Source organism: Anolis sagrei, chromosome 2 (genome assembly GCF_037176765.1).
Source record: "Anolis sagrei isolate rAnoSag1 chromosome 2, rAnoSag1.mat, whole genome shotgun sequence".
NCBI classification, from domain to species: Eukaryota; Metazoa; Chordata; class Lepidosauria; order Squamata; family Dactyloidae; genus Anolis; species Anolis sagrei.
In genome coordinates, this window is record NC_090022.1 from 10,464,739 (window position 1) to 10,482,952 (window position 18,214).

The window sequence follows — 18,214 nt, forward strand, 5'->3', positions numbered from 1 at the left end:
CTTTCCTTCACAGAGGATATGTGATCTTTTTGCTAGTCTTCCTAACAGTCACATCTTGTCTTTCATTTTCTGAGAGAAGAGGGAGGAAAAGCATCTTGGATCTAATCTGCTTCTTCATCAAACAGTGGTTCCAACATGGAGAGACCCAACTCACCTGGACCTGAAGCAGGACTTGGGAGCAGTGGGGAATCCTGGGAAAGAACTACGCCTAAATTCCTGAGCGTGGACCATTATAGCTCAGACACACAGCGCCAGCACTTCAGGCAGTCCTCCTACCGAGAGGGCGAGGGACCCAGAGATGTTTGCAGCCGCCTCCACTCTCTCTGCCGCCAGTGGCTGAAGCCAGAGCAACACACCAAGGCGGAGATGCTGGACCTGGTGATCCTGGAGCAGTTCCTGAGCATCCTTCCCCCAGAGATGGGGAGCTGGGTCCGAGAGTGTGGGGCAGAGACCTCTTCCCAGGCAGTGGCCCTGGTGGAAGGCTTCCTCCTGAGTCGGGCAGAGGACGAGAAGCAGGAAGGACAGGTGAGAGCATTGCCTCTTGGCTTCACTCACCTTGGGACTGATGGAAAGATTAAACATATGTCCTGCCTTTCTTCCAAGACGGGACCGATGTGAGGGAGAAGTCGGACCTCTCCCTCTTTTCCCAGTTGCTATGCCCTTCCTGTTGTCATCTCCATATCTGCTGTAAGCTTGGTTGCTCCTCTACTCAGTTTTGTTGACCCCTGATATAACATTCAAAATGATTTATTTATTGTGTCAGAAAAAAAATTGAGGATACAGTTATAATGATGAGAGCGGGAAACATGGCCTTTGTTTCAAACTAGGGTGCATTCTCAGAATGCAGGTCCTGAACATTTGGGGAAAAAATCCTTTTCTAATCGTTCTCCATACTCCTTCTGAGATTCTCTGTGGTCTTTCAGGCCCAAAATAACTGTATTGAAGTCCAGCCTGATGTCCCTGAATCTGAGAAATCTCCACCAGACAGCGCCCAGAGCCTTCAGCAGAAGGAGCCGAAGCAGGAAGAAGAGTGGGCTGAAACCTCACAGGGTAAGAAGGAACGCTTTGGGTTATTTTGGTGTTTTTTTGCCAGTGTTAAGTTCCCCTAGACTTAATGTCAAAGGGAAACCTTTACCTTTACCTTAAGTTCCCCTTTAAGGGGTTTGTAGCATATCCCCAAACAGTTTCAGATTGAGATCGCGCAAATGCAGGATCTTTGGTCCTGAGATTAGCATTTAGATAGGCATTCAGTTGCCCAGAGTCACTTTGGGGAGGTGCGGTGGGATATAAATAAAGTAGTTATTATTATTATTATTATTATTATTATTATTATTATTATTATTATTAAAAGGTGTAGCTTCAGTGTGGCTGATTTGCAGTTTTCTTTCTTGCAATACTTCTGCATTAGCCTAAAGTTGGAGCCCCTGGTGGCGCAGTGGGTTAAACCCCTGTGTCGGCAGGTTCAAATCCGGGGAGAGGCGGATGAGCTCCCTCTATCAGCTCCAGCTCCTCATGCGGGGACATGAGAGAAGCCTCCCACAAGGATGATAAAAACATCAAATCATCCAGGCGTCCCCTGGGCAATGTCCTTGCAGACGGCCAATTCTCCCACACCAGGAGTCACTCCTGACACGACCAAAAAAAAAAAGCCTAAAGTTGAACAGGACTGAAAACTCAGCACTTCAGTATCTTCCTAGGTGGAACCCAAACCTAAGATGAGTCCTGAAAATGAGCTGGAAGATAAACAGACAACAAAGAATAACTTTAGTCAATTGAAATACCAAGCCCAGTACTAGTTTAAATCTAGTACTTTAGTAAATTGCAATAAAATTGGAAGAAAACTGCATTCTCTAACTTGACGCCTTCCAAAGGTCTTGGGCAAATGCTCACAGCACTAGTTGAGATAAAAAGTCCTAAACTCCAAAATGTTACATGTTCCTGAGCTGGAGAATGCTCCTGTCTTCATAGGTTTCTTTTCGGGACCTTAATTGTAACCTCTGAGACATGTTTATGTGTTCAGCTTTCCACACCTTGTTCTCTCTCCCAGGGGCTGGAATGATGTCGGCAAATCCTCAGTCATTTCTTCCCCTTTGCGATGGAGTGGAAGTGATTCAGGTAAGCAGAAAGATTCCTGAGAGAGGAGGACTGGAACTGCCTGGTTGTCATTCGCTCCAGGCTCATCAAACATCTCTTGAAACTAAGCATGGCCAATCCATGGTTCTAAAGTACTTACAAAACTAAAGTTCTGGTGGTGAAAACTAGGGGGCGCTGGTTCTTTGCTTCTACAGTGTTGCTAAACTTCTGGTGGTGAAAATTTCAGAACTCTAACAAAACTTTAAAAATCTCATTATAAATGGCAGTTCCTAATTGGTTCTGTCATAAAAATCACCAATAATGAAATAATAATGAATCTTTTTCAACAGAGTTACAGCTTGGTATTTGAAGGAAATGCAGTGGGTGTAGCACATCTTAATTTCGTTAAAAACTTTGGAAAGGCCTCGCATGGTTTTACAAACAATTAGTAAAAAGTGGGATAGATAATACTACTGTTAGGTGGATTTGTAATTGTTCACGCGACAAAGAGTGAAGTGCCACAGGGTTCTGTCCTGGTCTCAGTCCTGTTCAACATATGTATTGTATTTTCAAATGACACCAAATTAGCAGGGATAGCTAATAGTCTAGAATCATAGAGTTGGAAGAGACTTCATGGGCCATCCACTCCAACCCCCTATCAGGAAGCAGGGAAATCGTATTGAAAGCACCCCCGACAGATGGCCATTATATTCTTATGTGAGAAAGATCTTTTTTTTTTAATTTCCCACCAGGGCCCAATCGCCTTTGAGGACATGGCTGTCCATTTCTCTTTGGAGGAGTGGGTTCTCCTGAATCCTGGTCAGAAAGCCTTACACGTGCAGATCATGGAGGAGATTCATGGAATGGTGGACTCTCTTGGTAAGGCTCCCTCACTCATGGGGATTTCTATTTCAAAATGCAGTATCCCAGTCAGCAGCTCCCTGGTGGGAGCAGGATCCAAAAGCGTCTCAACCTCTGAGAGTTCTCAAGGCACAGCTTATGTTAGAAATATATGACAGAAGTGTAACATTAATTTGGTGCCTGAGTAACAGTGATGTTGGCACCAATTCAGACTCCAGTGGGAAGACTTCCATGCGTACCACACTCCCTCGCAGCAACAGGGCCCCCTGGAAAACCCATCAAGAGTAATCACCCTAGATCAGTCACACTACTCTTTCCCTTCTCGAGGTGTGTGTGAGAGAGAGGGGCAGGGAGAGGGAGGAAGCAGATTGGCTGGAGAGAGGGGCCGGAGAATGGATCATCAAAAAGAACAAACTTCCCCTGGCTTCAGATACACAGATGCGGCTATACATCTTTTTATCGGTGTGGTATTCAACTTAGTTTTTCCTCCCAACCAGGCAGGCTACCCTTTGCATGTGTGAAGGCTAAGCTCCTTGCCTCAGTCATTCTCGCAAGATGGCAACTTGTAGTATAATGCATTCTACATTCTGTGCTTGTGAAATATTGGGGATCGGGGTTTTTTTCTTCTTCTGTGCACTGGGAGAGGCATATAGCAGTAATCAAACTCTATGCCCCTTTCTTCCAAATGGCAAAAGCTGAATTCATGGTAGATTGCCACTATATCTTGCTGAGTCCTGCAGACCTTTTTTCGTTCCCTTTTCTACCTTCATCGTTGTTCTCCTCTTTCTCTTTGCAGTCATTATCTTGTCTCTTCCCAGCTTTCTCAGTCAGTCTATCCCTTTGAAACTCATATTTACATCCATTCGGTAGTTTATTTTGTAACTATCTGCAATCCTCCGAAATTAGGTCTGGGATCTTCTGCGTTGGAACAGAAAAATCCAACTTTAATGAAGAATGGGAAAAGAGAACTGGAGGTTGCGGGAGAGAAGTATAAAGGAGGGAACGATTGTAAAATGGGTAATAGCAAGATAAAGTCTTAAGCTAGAGGCTCTATTGTGTCCAATTCTGGGCACCACAATTCAAGAGAGATATTGACAAGCTGGAATGTGTCCAGAGGAGGGCGACTAAAATGATCAAGGGTCTGGAGAACAAGCCCTATGAGGAGCGGCTTAAGGAGCTGGGCATGTTTAGCCTGAAGAAGAGAAGGCTGAGAGGAGATATGATAGCCATGTATAAATATGTGAGAAGAAGCCTCAGGGAGGAGGGAGCAAGCTTGTTTTCTGCTTCCCTGGAGACTAGGACACGAAACAATGGCTTCAAACTACAAGAGAGGAGATTCAATCTGAACATTAGGAAGAACTTCCTGACAGTGAGAGCCGTTCAGCAGTGGAACTCTCTGCTCCGGAGTGTGGTGGAGGCTCCTTCTTTGGAAGCTTTTAAACAGAGGCTGGATGGCCATCTGTCAGGGGTGATCTGAATGCAACATTCCTGCTTTTTGGCAGAAAGGGGTTGGACTGGATGGCCCATGAGGTCTCTTCCAACTCTTTGATTCTATGATTCTATAGGCAGTTAAACAGTGTCCATCTTTACTGGACAAGGGATAAAGTGATTTTTTAAATAAACATTTTATTAAAAGAATATAAAGTTACAAGGAAAGTGGGAGAATATTTTCAAGAAGACAGAAAAGCAGAAAACTCTAAGAGAGAGAGAGAGAGAGAGAGAAACAAAAACAGATAAAAAACCAAGAACCCAAAAAAAGGAGTTTGTTGACTTTCGCTTTTCCTTCTTGAACTGTTCAATTTTGTTATGTTGACCTTTCTTACTTTCTTCTCTCTTAGATTAAATGTCCACAAAGGGATTCCTTTCTTTTACCACTTCTATAACTCTTCTCATATTTGTCCATTTAACTCTCAGTTTTCATATAGTCCTCAAAAACCTTCCAATTTGTCCTTTTCATACCTTTCCCATTGCTTTGTCTTAGCCAAAAGGTGAGTTCATCCATATCTTTGATTCCTTTTCGTTGAAGCCTAAATTTTTATCCCGATTTAAATGTTCTTTAATTTGCATGTATTGAAACCAAGATACATTTTTGAAGTCTCTGAATTGTTATTGTTATTGTGATATTGGTCATGTATTTACTGTTTGCACCTTGAGTGTTATTGTGAGTTGCCCCGTGTCCCTCCTGGTAAATAATGGCAGGGTATAAATAAAGTTGTTGTTGTTGTTGTTATTAGGAAAAGACAGCATTTATATCTTCTCTACCTCCATATATTTGTTGTTTTAAGGACAATTTCAATGCACTTCTTATCCCACTTCCTTGGAGTCCTTATCGCATACGCTGAGGAATGATTGTTTCTGTTCTTCTTCACAGCAGATAATGGAGAGAAGAGCAATATATGCACCAAACACAGGAAGCATTTGGGACACAACTGGGGCCTTCCTAGATACCATCAAAACCACAGTAGAGATGAAGATTCTGCCAGAGAATGTGGCCAATGTTTTACCCAAAATGTACCAGAATTTGGGAAGTGTTTTACTCAGAATACAATAGAGTGGTGGGGATCCCACACAGGAGAGAAACCATACAAATGCAAGGAAGGTGGGAAATGTTTTGTTCAAAGTCCATCCCTTGTGAGCCACAAGGGAGTACACACTGGAGAAAACCCATACAGATGCCCAGATTGTGAGAAATGTTTTGCTTACAGTTCACACTTCATGAGGCACAAAAGACTCCACACAGGAGAGAAGCCATACCAATGCCAGGAGTGTGGGAAATGTTTTGCTTGCAGTTCGGACTTCGTGAGGCACAGAAGGATCCACACAGGAGAGAAGCCATACCAATGCCAGGAGTGTGGGAAATGTTTTGCTTACAGTTCAGTCTTGGTGAGGCACAGAAGACTCCACACAGGACAGAAGCCATACCAATGCCAGGAGTGTGGGAAATGTTTTGCTTCCAGTTCAGCCTTGGTGAACCACAGAAGACTCCACACAGGGGAGAAACCATACCAATGCCAGGAATGTGGGAAATGTTTTGCTTACAGTTCAGACTTGGTGAACCACAAAAGACTTCACACAGGAGAGAAGCCATACCAATGCCAGGAGTGTGGGAAATGTTTTGTTTATAGTTCAGACTTGGTGAGACACAAAAGACTCCACACAGGAGAGAAGCCTTACCAATGCCAGGAGTGTGGGAAAAGTTTTACTTACCGTTCAAACTTGGTGAGGCACAAAAGATTCCACACAGGAGAGAAGCCTTACTAATGCCAGAAGTGTGAGAAATGTTATCCTTGCAAGTCATACTTCTGAGACACCAGAGCATCCACACAGGAAAGAAACCATACAAATGCCAGTGTGGAAAGTGTTTTACTCAAAGTTCATTCCTTTTGAGCCACCAGAGAATGCATAGAGGAGAAAAACCATCCAAAGAGCTTGGACAAAAGTAGTAAAATTAATCACAACAGGGAATTTGCAAATTTTGAACATTCTGGTGCTGTAGACTATACATTCAACATTTTCCGAAGAACCTGTGTGATTCCCTTGACTCCAAGTAGCACTTGGCATGACTTTGGACTGATCGCTCCTTGGTTTTGAATGCTGTTCAGGTTTTGGTTTTTTGTTTTGCCTTGCTTGACTTTTGGAGAACTCTTTTGATTTTGTGGCCATCGGTATCATCATGGAAGTGGACTGTCTTTCCCCTGGTCAGCTTTTATGGTAAACATCTGATTTCAAACAGAACCTGGGTTATTGTAGATTTTTCAGGCTCACACACAGGGGAACTCCAGACAAGAAACAATAAGGGACAGCTAATCACCGCTCAACATCATTCCCCCAGGCAGTAATAAGCCACAGCTAAAAACTATCAAGCTATCAAATGCTAATCAAGGTAGCCAACTGAAACATTCACACCTAGCTCTAACAGATGAGTTCTTTCTCCCACCCTGGACCTTCCATAGATATTTAAATCCAATTTTCCAAGTTTCCAACAGACCTCACAACCTCTGAAGATGTCTGCCATAGATGCAGGCGAAACATCAGGAGAGAATGCTTCTAGAACATGGCTATATAGCCCAAAAAACCTACAACAACCCAGTGATTCCGGCCATGAAAGACTTCATAAATGCATCAAACAGAACCCGTTGAGTTTTCTGCCTAAGATTTGGTGAAGTCCCCGTTCTTATTTATTTATTTATTTATTTATATTTACAGTATTTATATTCTGCCCTATTCACCCCTGAGGGGACTGAGGGCGGGTTACAATGTACACATACATGGAAAACATTCAATGCCATAGACATACAGCATAGATAGACACTTTCCAGCTTTCGTGAGGGTATTCTAGTCACCTTCCATTAGTGACAATGATGGAGTACTTCCTCATTCTTTTTGCATGCTTGCTGGAGATTTTTTATGGCATCATAAATTAGTTAAATTAGCCTTCCCGCATAAGTGGTACCTAAATTTCCTACTTGACAGATGCAACTGTCTTTCGGGCTGCAAAGGTCAACAGCAAGTTACACAATGGTCGGAAGCTCACTCCGACCTGAGCTGACTTCGAACTCATGACCTTTGGTCAGTAGTGATCTTAATGCAGTTGACTCCCAGCCAGCTGTGCCACAGTCCTAGTGCTGTGCCACAGTCCCGTTTTTGTCATTTGAATCCCTAAGTTGAGGTCCTCTTATCTGGAGCAGCAGAAAGCAACCTCCCTCTTACAATCCTTCAGGGGGTTGAATATGATGTCACCTATTGTGAAGTGGAGCCGCAATGCCACAATGGGCTAAACCCTTGTGCTGGCTGGACTGTTGACCTGAAGGTTGAGTTGCTGAGTTGAAATTTGATGGTTCCAATCCTCGAGAGGGCGTGATCTCCCTCCTGTGAGTTCTAGTGCGGGGAATTGAGAGAAGCCTCCCAGCAGGATGGTAACACACCCGGGCGCCCCTGGGCAATATGTTCTTAAGTCGCTTCTGACATTTTATTTGTCGTGTCAGAACAACCAGTCTAACAGAACAAAGCAAACAAACAGAAAAATACACAACTTGTGAGTTTGGTAGCTGGTTAAATGTCCTTTGACCAGTATCTGGCCACTTGGAGTGCTTCCGGTGTTGCTGCAAGAAGGTCCTCCATTGTGCATGTGGCAGGGCTCAGGTTGCATTGCAGCAGGTGGTCAGTGGTTTGTTCTTCTCCACACTCGCATGTCGAGGATTCTACTTTGTAGCCCCATTTCTGAAGGTTGGCTCTGCATCTCGTGGTGCCAGAGCGCAGTCTGTTCAATGCCTTCCAAGTCGCCCAGTCTTCTGTGTGCCCAGGAGGGAGTCTCTCATTTGGTATCAGCCATTGGTTGAGGTGCTGGGTTTGAGCCTTCCATTTTTGGACTCTCGCTTGCTGGGGTGTTCCAGCGAGTGTCTCTGTAGATCTTAGAAAACTATGTCTAGATTTAAGTCGTTGGCGTGCTGGCTGATACCCAAACAGGGGATGAGCTGGAGATGTCTCTGCCTTGGTCCTTTCACTATTGGCTGCTACTTCCCGGCGGATGCCAGGTGGTGCAATACCGGCTAAGCAGTGTAATTTCTACAGTGGTGTAGGGCGCAGACAGTTTCAAAATCTGACATGATTTTGAAAAAGCCTATTGAGAAAAAAACCCATATGTAATTCCATCAATTGTTCCTCTTGGGCTTAGTTTCTATCTCCTTTTCCTCTTTGGTTGCAAATTTCCACTTAGTGAGTGTTGTTTTTCAGCTGGGTTTCCAGAATGGACCACAATGCTTCTGTCGAGGCAAAACCAAAGGAAAAGGTGCTTGCACTATTATTTCCCTTGATGTACAAATTGTATCACTGGCTAGAATTTACCGTCTGTTTCCCTGCTCCTGGCACACACACTTTTGATCCACATTAAATTGAAATACACGAATCTTGTTATTTTGGAATTAACCATGTTATACCTTCCAAGGGAAATAAGGCAGGCCCCATCCCTCCCCTCCTTTCATAAGAACTTGAAGACCTGGTGGTTTCAACAAGCCTTTGAAAATGACCTGTTCTAACTCAGCCCTACACATTGTCGAATACGGCCTTGGTCTTCCTACCAATTACCCAGATCATTTCCTCTAATCGGCCCTGGAATGGACAGCCACAGACCCGTACCTAAAATTTTTGTTGCCTGCCATAGCATTGCACTTAATTCCCGGCCCCCCTAGAATTTTTGGGCTTGCACAAATCTTGGCCCGGCCTTTTAAATTTTTAATTGCCTTAAACAAGGCAGGATTTCTTTTAATATATGTGTGTTATGGCGACTATTTTTATGCTTATATTTTGTTTGTTAATCTTTACTTTGTATGTTTTGTGATGTTACCTGGGAACTGCTCTGAGTCCCCTCGGGGAGATAGAGCGGTATATAAATAAAGTTTTATTGTTATTATACATCATTGCTTTTGTTATCGACTGTAAGGATTTTATCTATTTTGCAAAATTTAAGTCCCTGGATCTTATGTTGTTGTTTATTTGTTCAGTCGCTTCCGACTCTTTGTGACCTCCTGGACCATCCCACGCCAGAGCTCCCTGTCAGCCATCACACCCCCAACTCCTTCAAGGTCAATCCAGTCACTTCAAGGATACCATCCATTCATCTTGCCCTTGGTCGGCCCCTCTTCATTTTTCCATCCATTTTCGCCAGCATCATTGTCTTCTCTAAGCTTTCCTGTCTTCTCATGATGTGGCCGAAGGACTTCATCTTTGCCTGTACTATCCTTCCCTCCAGTGAGCAGTCAGGCTTTATTTCCTGAAGTATGGACTAGTTGGATCTTCTCGCAGTCCAAGGCACTCTCGGAACTTTCCTCCAGCACCACAGTTCAAAAGCATCTCTCTTCCTTCACTCAGCCTTCCTTCTGGTCCAGCTCTCACATCTGTAGGTTACTACAGGGAATACCATTGCTTTAACTATGCGGATCTTTGTTGCCAGTCTGATGTCTCTACTCTTCACTATTTTATCAAGGTTGGTCCTTGCTCTCCTCCCAAGAAGTAAGCATCTTCTGATTTCCTGACCGCAGTCTGTGCAGTCATATTTGCACCAAGAAATACAAAGCCTGTCACTGCCTCCACTTTTTCTCCCTCTATTTCCCAGTTATTAATCAAACCAGTTGCCATTATCTTGGTTATTTGATGTTTAACTGCAACCCAGCTTTTGCACTTTCTTCTTTCGCCTTGATTAGAAGGCTCCTCAGCTCTCACAACAAAGGATTATTTATTTATTTGTTTGTTTGTTTGTTTGTTTTACTTCTATACCGCCTTTCTCAGCCGAAATGGCGACTCAAGGCGGTTTACATAGTAAAGGTTATCACAACAGTATCAAAAAGACAATTAAAAACACATTCTACAACATATACCAAATCAAAACAATCATTATCATAAGCCTCAGCAAACAGATCAGAATCAGAGTCCGTAATCATAATCCTTATACCAATTCCTATGTTCGGTTGTACCATCTTCATGTGTTCATTGCACTATTTAGCCAAACGCTTGATCGTAAAGCCAAGTCTTGACCTTCCTTCGGAATGCCAGCAGTGAAGGGGCCTGTCTGATGTCCACAGGTAGGGCATTCCACAGCCGAGGGGCCACCACCGAGAAGGCCCTGTCCCTCGTCCCCGCCAACCGCACCTGCGATGCACGCGGGACCGAGAGCAGGGCCTCCCCAGACGATCTTAATGTCCTAGTCGGTTTATAGGTGGAGATGCGTTCGGAGAGGTAAGTAGGGCCAGAACCGTTTAGGGCTTTATAGGCTAAAGCCAGCACCTTGAATTGTGCCCGGTAGCAGATTGGCAGCCAGTGGAGCTGGCGCAGCAGAGGAGTGGTGTGCTCCCTGAGTGCCGCTCCTGTTAGCAACCTGGCTGCCGAACGTTGGACCATTTGAAGCTTCCGAGCAGTCTTCAAGGGCAACCCCACGTAGAGAGTGTTGCAGTAGTCTAAGCGGGATGTAACCAGAGCATGGACTACCGTGGCCAAGTCAGACTTCCCAAGGTACGGGCGCAGCTGGCGCACGAGTTTTAACTGTGCGAATGCTCCCCTGGTCACTGCCGAAACCTGGGGTTCCAGGCTCAGTGATGTATAAGTATTAAGAAAATAAGTATTAAGTATTAAGAAAATATTTACACAGTCTTTAAACTGATGAATTAAACACTGGAGTAATCCGGCCCTCCAACAGTTTGAAGGACTGTGACCTGGCCCTCTGTTTAAAAAGTTTGGGGACCCCTGCTCTCGAACATGGCCATATAGCCCGAAAAAACCTACAACAACCCAGTTCATTAAGACATTAAATTCATTTTAAATCACACTGGTTCAAAATCGTAGTCCAGGTCAATACGTTGTCAGTCACACAATGCCATCCTTGGGATCATCTTCAGTCCAAGGCTTTGGAGAGAGGCTCTTTCCCCCTCCTTCCAGTGTAACTCTGGGCAAGGAAGAGTTAAGGGGAGGGAGTGTGGTGCCCAGAGAGGCAGGAAGGAAGTGGGCCTCCTTATATCACTTTCCTGCCCCTCTAGGAACCAAACTCCCTCCCCTTCATCCTTCTTTGCCTGGCTGGGAGAGAAGAGAAGAGTTTGCCCCTTTGGCCTCTTTCTCTTCATCCTCCTTATTCCTCCTCCTCTTAGCCTGTCTCTTTCCTCCTCTACCACCTTCTTCTTCCTCTCCTTCTGGTGAGTCTTCTTCCCATTCCATCTTCAAAGGGCCAAAGAGGGGCTGAAGCCCCAAACACCTGGAGAGAGGGACAAAGTGGGCCCAGGCCTCATTCCCTCCCAGGTTGGCCTCCTGACTCATAAGGATACACACAGAGACCAAGAACAAAGAGAAACAACCACTTTCTAAGCTCTCCTCCTTGAAAGGAGATGGAGCATGGGCTTGAGCCTGGGGCACTATGGATGTTGTATTTTTGTAATATGTTTTTTAACGTGTAATGATAATACATTGTGTGGTTTGTATTTTTGTATATGAGCACATGTTGTGAACCGGATCTGAGTCCCTCCTGTAGGTGAGAAGATCGGTATAGAAAACGTATAAATAAATAAATAATATGGAGAGAAGGGGGGCAGGTGCAAATGGGATGGGGGTGGGGGCATCACAACAGACTGTGAGGCTGTCACTTCTCCAACCAGATGGGCCTCTCAGAGAACATATTGATCAGTTTTGAGCATAAAAAGATAATGATAATGCAGATCTTAGCGGAACGAATCGGTGACATAGACAAACAGGACTCAATGACTCTGGTGTACTCCACATGCTCTCCATTGAGTTTAGGCCTAACATTTAATTTTTTGGGAGGTGCCAAATACTTCGAAAATTTAAACATCCCAAAATTTCTCCTTCCTTTCAGTTGGGCCAGATTTAATGCCCTCAAATCAGCCTTACTAGAAGGTGGATACTAAACAAACAGCTTGTTTTTTACTCTCCGATAAAAATCCTCATGAAGCCCGTTGTCTAATTCTTCCTTTCTTTCACAGAGGAAATGTGATTGTTGGCTGAAAATTTGGGAGTGGAGCCTGTTCAGGGATTTCCTTCTCTTGAGAGAAGAGGGAGGAAGAGCATCTTGGATACAGTTTGGTTCTTCATCAGAGTGATTCCAACATGGAGAGACCCAACTCACCTGGACTTGAAGGAGGCATGGCCTCCATGAGCAGTGGGGAATCCTGGGAAAGAATCAGACAGACGTTCCTGGATGCGCACACACAGGGCCAGCACTTCAGGCATTCCTCCTTCCGAGAGGGCGAGGGACCCAGAGAGGTTTGCAGCCGCCTCCACTCTCTCTGCCGCCAGTGGCTGAAGCCAGAGCAACACACCAAGGCGGAGATGCTGGACCTGGTGATCCTGGAGCAGTTCCTGAGCATCCTGCCCCCAGAGATGGGGAGCTGGGTCCGAGAGTGTGGGGCAGAGACCTCTTCCCAGGCGGTGGCCCTGGCGGAAGGCTTCCTCCTGAGTCGGGAAGAGGACAAGAAGCAGGAAGGACAGGTGAGAGCATTGCCTCTTGATGTCACTCTACTTGGGACCGATTTGAGAGATTAAACATATATCCTTCCTTCCTTCCAAGATGGGACTGATGTGAAGCAGAAGCCGGACTCTGCTCCCTCTGCCTCTCCCCCCCCCCCCCCCTGTTCTGCCCCTTCTGCTCTCGCCTCCATATCCACTGTAAGCTCAGTTGATTCTCTCCTCACATTTGTTGGCCCCAGGTATCACATTGAAAATGATGGGAGGAGGAGTATGGCATAAAATTCAATAATTTTAGTTGGAATTGTAAGAGTTTTTAAGGATTTAATATGTTAAATGTGGGGACTGTATTATGTCTTGTTTATTTAAGTTGCTTTTTGATTTGTTATATGTTAAGCTTGGCATTGAATGTTTGGCACTGTGTTTTATTTTGTTGTAAGCCACCCTGAGTCCCATTGATGAGATAGGACAGGCTATAAATAAAGGGTTATTTTTATTCTATTATCTTAATAGAATATATTAAATGTTCAGATACAGCATTGAAAATGATGGCTGGGGGAGTATTGCATTGGTTTCAAACTCAGAGTTATTCTTTTTAAAAAGTCCATGAAGTTTCTGCACATAGGTCTGTGATTTTTTTAAACTTCTCCTTACTAATTCTGGAATGCTTTGTCCTTTTCCAGGCCCAAAATAACTGCATTGAAGTCCACCCTGATGTTCCTGATTCAGAGAAATCTCCATCAGACACCACCCAGAGCCTCCAGCAGAAGGAGCTCAAGCAGGAAGGAGATGGGGCTGCAGCCTTGCAGGGTAAGAAGGAACCCTTTGGGGCATTTTTGTGTTTTATGCCATTGTAAATTCCCCTTTGGGGGATTATTGCACATCCACAGGTTGAACTTCAGAAGGTGCATATGCTGGATTGTTTGGCCTTGAGATGGGTGTATATCTTAAACTCATGTCCTTTGTTTAATTTCTGTTTTATGTACTTTAATATGTTTTTCTATAGAAATGCAGTTTTAATCTGGATCCTTTGTAGAAATATTTATATTTCTTGAATTTTTGCAATATTTGTGTTTTTTAAATTGTGTTGTAACCCGCCTTGAGCCTCAAGGAGAGCCAGAGAAGAAATAATAATAATAATAATAATAATAATAATAATTATTATTATTATTATTATTATTTGAAACACAACAAGTACACAGCAAACAAGATCACTCTGCTGGCTGTCTAGGACTGTGTGATGATGATGATGACGATGATGATGATGATTGTTGTTATTATTATTATTATTAGGCATTCAGTTGCAAAACATGTAATTTCAGTGTGATTGGCAGTTTTCTTTCTTGCAGTACTTCTACATTAGCCTAAAGATGAATAGAACTGAAAATTCAGTCCTTCAGTATCTTCCTGGGTGGGATCTGAAGCTAAGATGTGCCCTGAAACTGAGCTGGAAGATAAACGGACAACAAAGAATAACTCTAGTCAATTGAAATACCAAGCCCAGTAGTCATTTCAATGCAACCTACTCACAGCACTGCTTGCAAGATAAAGTCCTAAACCTGAAAACTTTACATATTCCTGGGTGGGAGAATGCTCCTGAGTTCATAGGGTCATTTCCTCATAGATTTCTTTTTAGGACTGTAAGTCTCTCCTCTGAGGCATGTTTATGTGTTCCGCTTTACACCCCTTGCTCTCTCTCTCTCCCAGAGATTGGAATGATGTTGTTGCCAAATCCTCAGTTGTTTCTTTCGCTTTGTGATGGAGTGGAAGTGAATCAGGTAAGCAGAAGGATTCCTGGGAGAGGAGGAAGGGAGCTGCCTGGGGGTCATTTCTTCCAGGCTTAATTGTCAAACATCTCTTGAAACAGAAAAGAAACTGAAGGCACAATTGCAAACAGTGCCAACAAGGAGGAAAAAATAAGAGAAATCTAAAGAAACAAGAATGGATGTCAAAGAACTTTCAAGTGAGCTAAGATTTGAAAAGAACATGTACAAAAAATGGAAAATGGGGGAAACCACAAAAAAGTGACTAACCAGCATAAGTAGGGAAAAGGTCTGACAAGCTAAAGCAGAAAATTAGCTCAAGTTTGCCAGAGAGAACAGTAAAAGTTTTGTGTGTGTGTGTGTCAGTAGAAGAAGAAAGAACGAGCAAACGGTAGGGTCTCTGCCTGGAAAAAGTGGTGAAATGCTATCAGGAAATAAGGAAAAGGTAGGACGTTGCCTCAGTCTTCTCCCAAAAGGGAATAAGTATTCTCATTGAGCAAAATGGAGCAGATGGTGTAATAGGGGAAATGCAACCCAAAATAGGTAAAGAAGTATTCCAGGAATAGCTGGGCACTCTAAATGAATTCAAGTTTCCAGGGCCACAGGAACTACATCCAAGACTCCTGAAAGAACTCGCAGAAGAAATTTCATGAGGGCAACTGGTCTTGCGAAACCCTCTTAAAGTGCCATGGTAATGGGGATGTCACGAGGGGAGAGGAAGATTCCTCTCAAAAGATTACTGCTACCACATCAGCTCTAGATTATTAAGGATGGTTTTCTGTGGGCGAGCAGATGGTGACTACTGGGTGGCATATGTTCTGTACCAGAAACTAGAGCTGATGTGGTCTATCCAATGCAATTTTCTGAATCCACACCCCAAATAACCAAATCAAATCTAAATTTAACAAACAAACAAAAAGCAGATTCATAACCCTTTTGGTACTAATGTTGGAGAGTGGTCCCTGGTCAAAGTGGTCGCTGGTCAAAAAAAGGTTGGGAACCACTGGGGTCTAGAAGATAGGATCAGAATTCAAAATGGCATTAACATGTTAGAGGGCTAGGGCAACACTAATCCAGCAATTTTTTAATGCAATTTTCCTGCTTCTTGGCAGGGGGTTGGACTGGATGGTCCACGAGGTCTCTTCCAACTCTGTGATTCTGTGATTTTAACCATATTAATTTCAACAGAAATAAATGTAAGCTAGTACACTTAGATAGGAGAAAAATGAAGATACAGGATGGGTGTTATCTGGTTTGACAACAGTTCATATGAAAGGGATCTTGGAGTGTTAGTAGATCACAAGTTGAACATGAGCCAACTATGTGAATCAGCAGCTTAAAAGACTGTGGAGTTGTGGGCTACAGGATGTACTGGGACTATGGTGCAGCTAGCACCGGGACTGTGGCACAGCTGGCTGGGAGTGAGCTGCATTAAGATCACTACTGACTGAAAGTCATGAGTTCGAAGCCAGCCCAAGTCAGAGTGAACTTCCGACCAATTAGTGTAGCATGCTGTCAACCATTGTAGCCCAAAAGACAGTTGCATTTCTCAAGTAGGAAATTTAGGTACCGCTTATGTGGGGAAGCTAATTTATGATGCCATAAAAATCTCCAGCAAGCATAGAAAGAGTGAGGAAGTACTTCATCAGTATCACAAATGGACGATGAAGCGACAGGTGCCCTGGTGGCCAGAATACCCTCATGAAAAAGCTGGAATGTTAAATAGCCACTGTGTGTCTGTCTATATATGTTGTGTGTCTATGACATTGAATGTTTGCCATGTATATGTACATTATAATCCGCCCTGAGTCCCCTAGATTAAGGGAAGTTATGGTGACCTTCTTTCTGCTTTGGTGAGGCCCTGACACTGTGTCCAGTTCTGGGCACCGGAATGAAAGCTGGAACATGGCCAGATTCCATTTCATAGAAAGGGGTCCTCAAACTTTTTAAACAGAGGGCCAGGTCACAGTCCCTCAAACTGTTGGAGGGCCAGATTATAATTTGAAAAAAACATGAATAAATACCTATGCACACTGCACATATCTTATTTGTAGTGCAAAAAAAACACTTAAAAACAATACAATAATTAAAATGAACAATTTCAACAAATATAAAATTATTAGTATTTCAGAGGGAAGTGTGGGCCTGCTTTTGGCTAATGAGATAGGATTGTTGTTATTGTTGTGTGCTTTCAAGTCGTTTCAGACTTAGGTTGACCCTGAGCAAGGGCCGGGTAAATGACCTTGGAGGGCCGCATCCAGCCCCCGGGCCTTAGTTTGAAGACCCCATAGAAACATAGAATCAAAGAGTTGGAAGAGACCTCAGGGGCCATCCAGTCCAACCCCCTGCCAAGAAGCAGGAATATTGCATTCAAATCACCCCTGACAGATGGCCATTCTAATTCTACATATGAATTAAGAAATGGTTCTGACTGTGACCAGCCGGAAGTCTCTACAAAGCTTAAATTATGACATGGAGGCCTTAGCCCTTTCCCTTTGAAGCAACCAACAGGAATATAAATATACTTTAAAGGTTTTCTTGTAATTATTTTTCTTGATTTCCTATATGTGAGAAGGAAATGTGTTCTTTTCCCACCAGGGCCCAATCGCCTTTGAGGACATGGCTGTCCATTTCTCCCCGGAGGAGTGGGTTCTCCTGAATCCTGGTCAGAAAGCCTTGCACATGCAGATCACGGAGGAGATTCATGGGATGGTGGACTCTCTTGGTAAGGCTCCCTCACTGATGGGGATTTCTGTTTCAAAATGCAGTATTATCCTAAATCATCACAGTCACTGAGGGTATTCAAGGCAGGGCTTATATTAGAAATATATGAAATAATAATAATAATAATAATAATAATAATAATAATAATTTCTTTTTTTATAACCCGCTTTTCTCCTCAAGGGACCCAAAGTTAATATTATTGGTGAATCTCCTGGGTGCCGGTAACTGCTGCTGGGCTACTCTAGACCACTGGACATCCAGATAGGTGTATCTTCTAAATTTAAAGGAACAGCTGCACCTCCTGCTGCAGTGCCAAATATATAATATTTTTGCCCGGGGGTGGGGAAGGTCTGTCCTTGACAACATATCCCCTGCCACTTCCCTAAATTCTCATATGTGAAGAAGTTGCAGCTTCCCTATAAAAAGCCGTGCAGAATTATACAGGCATTGGAACCAGAGCAATTGACTGAATAAAGGGACGGTCCACAGAATGGTACCTCCAAGAAGTCTCTCTTATTGCGGCATCTGGATTTATCAGCAGCTCCTACCTATGGTACACAGTCTTGTCCTTCCTCACAAACCGGGATGGTTTGGAGGCAATCTCCTCTCTCTCAAGTGTGGTGTTATGTGAATGCCACTATATCTGGCTGAGTCCTACAGACATTCCTCTTTTTATTTCCTTCTCCTCCTTCATCATTGTTGTCTTTTTCTTTATAGTCAGTATCTTGCATATTCCCAGCTTTGTCAAGCAAATCTATCCCTTTGGAACTCATATTTACAGTGAGCTTCCAAAAACTGTTAGAGTCCCGTTTGGTAGTTGATGGTAAAGCATA

The 18,214-nt window shown here is 43.6% G+C and overlaps 1 protein-coding gene and 1 pseudogene across 1 annotated transcript in view; one reads left to right on the plus strand and one right to left on the minus strand.

Annotated features, from left to right (window-relative positions):
- LOC132765774 (zinc finger protein 850-like) overlaps nucleotides 1-18,214 on the minus strand; it is a 1,095,673-nt gene that overhangs the window by 885,419 nt on the left and 192,040 nt on the right. The gene's annotated exons all lie outside the window — the stretch shown is intronic.
- Nucleotides 1-18,214, plus strand: part of LOC132766020 (zinc finger protein 850-like) — a 64,560-nt pseudogene that overhangs the window by 30,953 nt on the left and 15,393 nt on the right.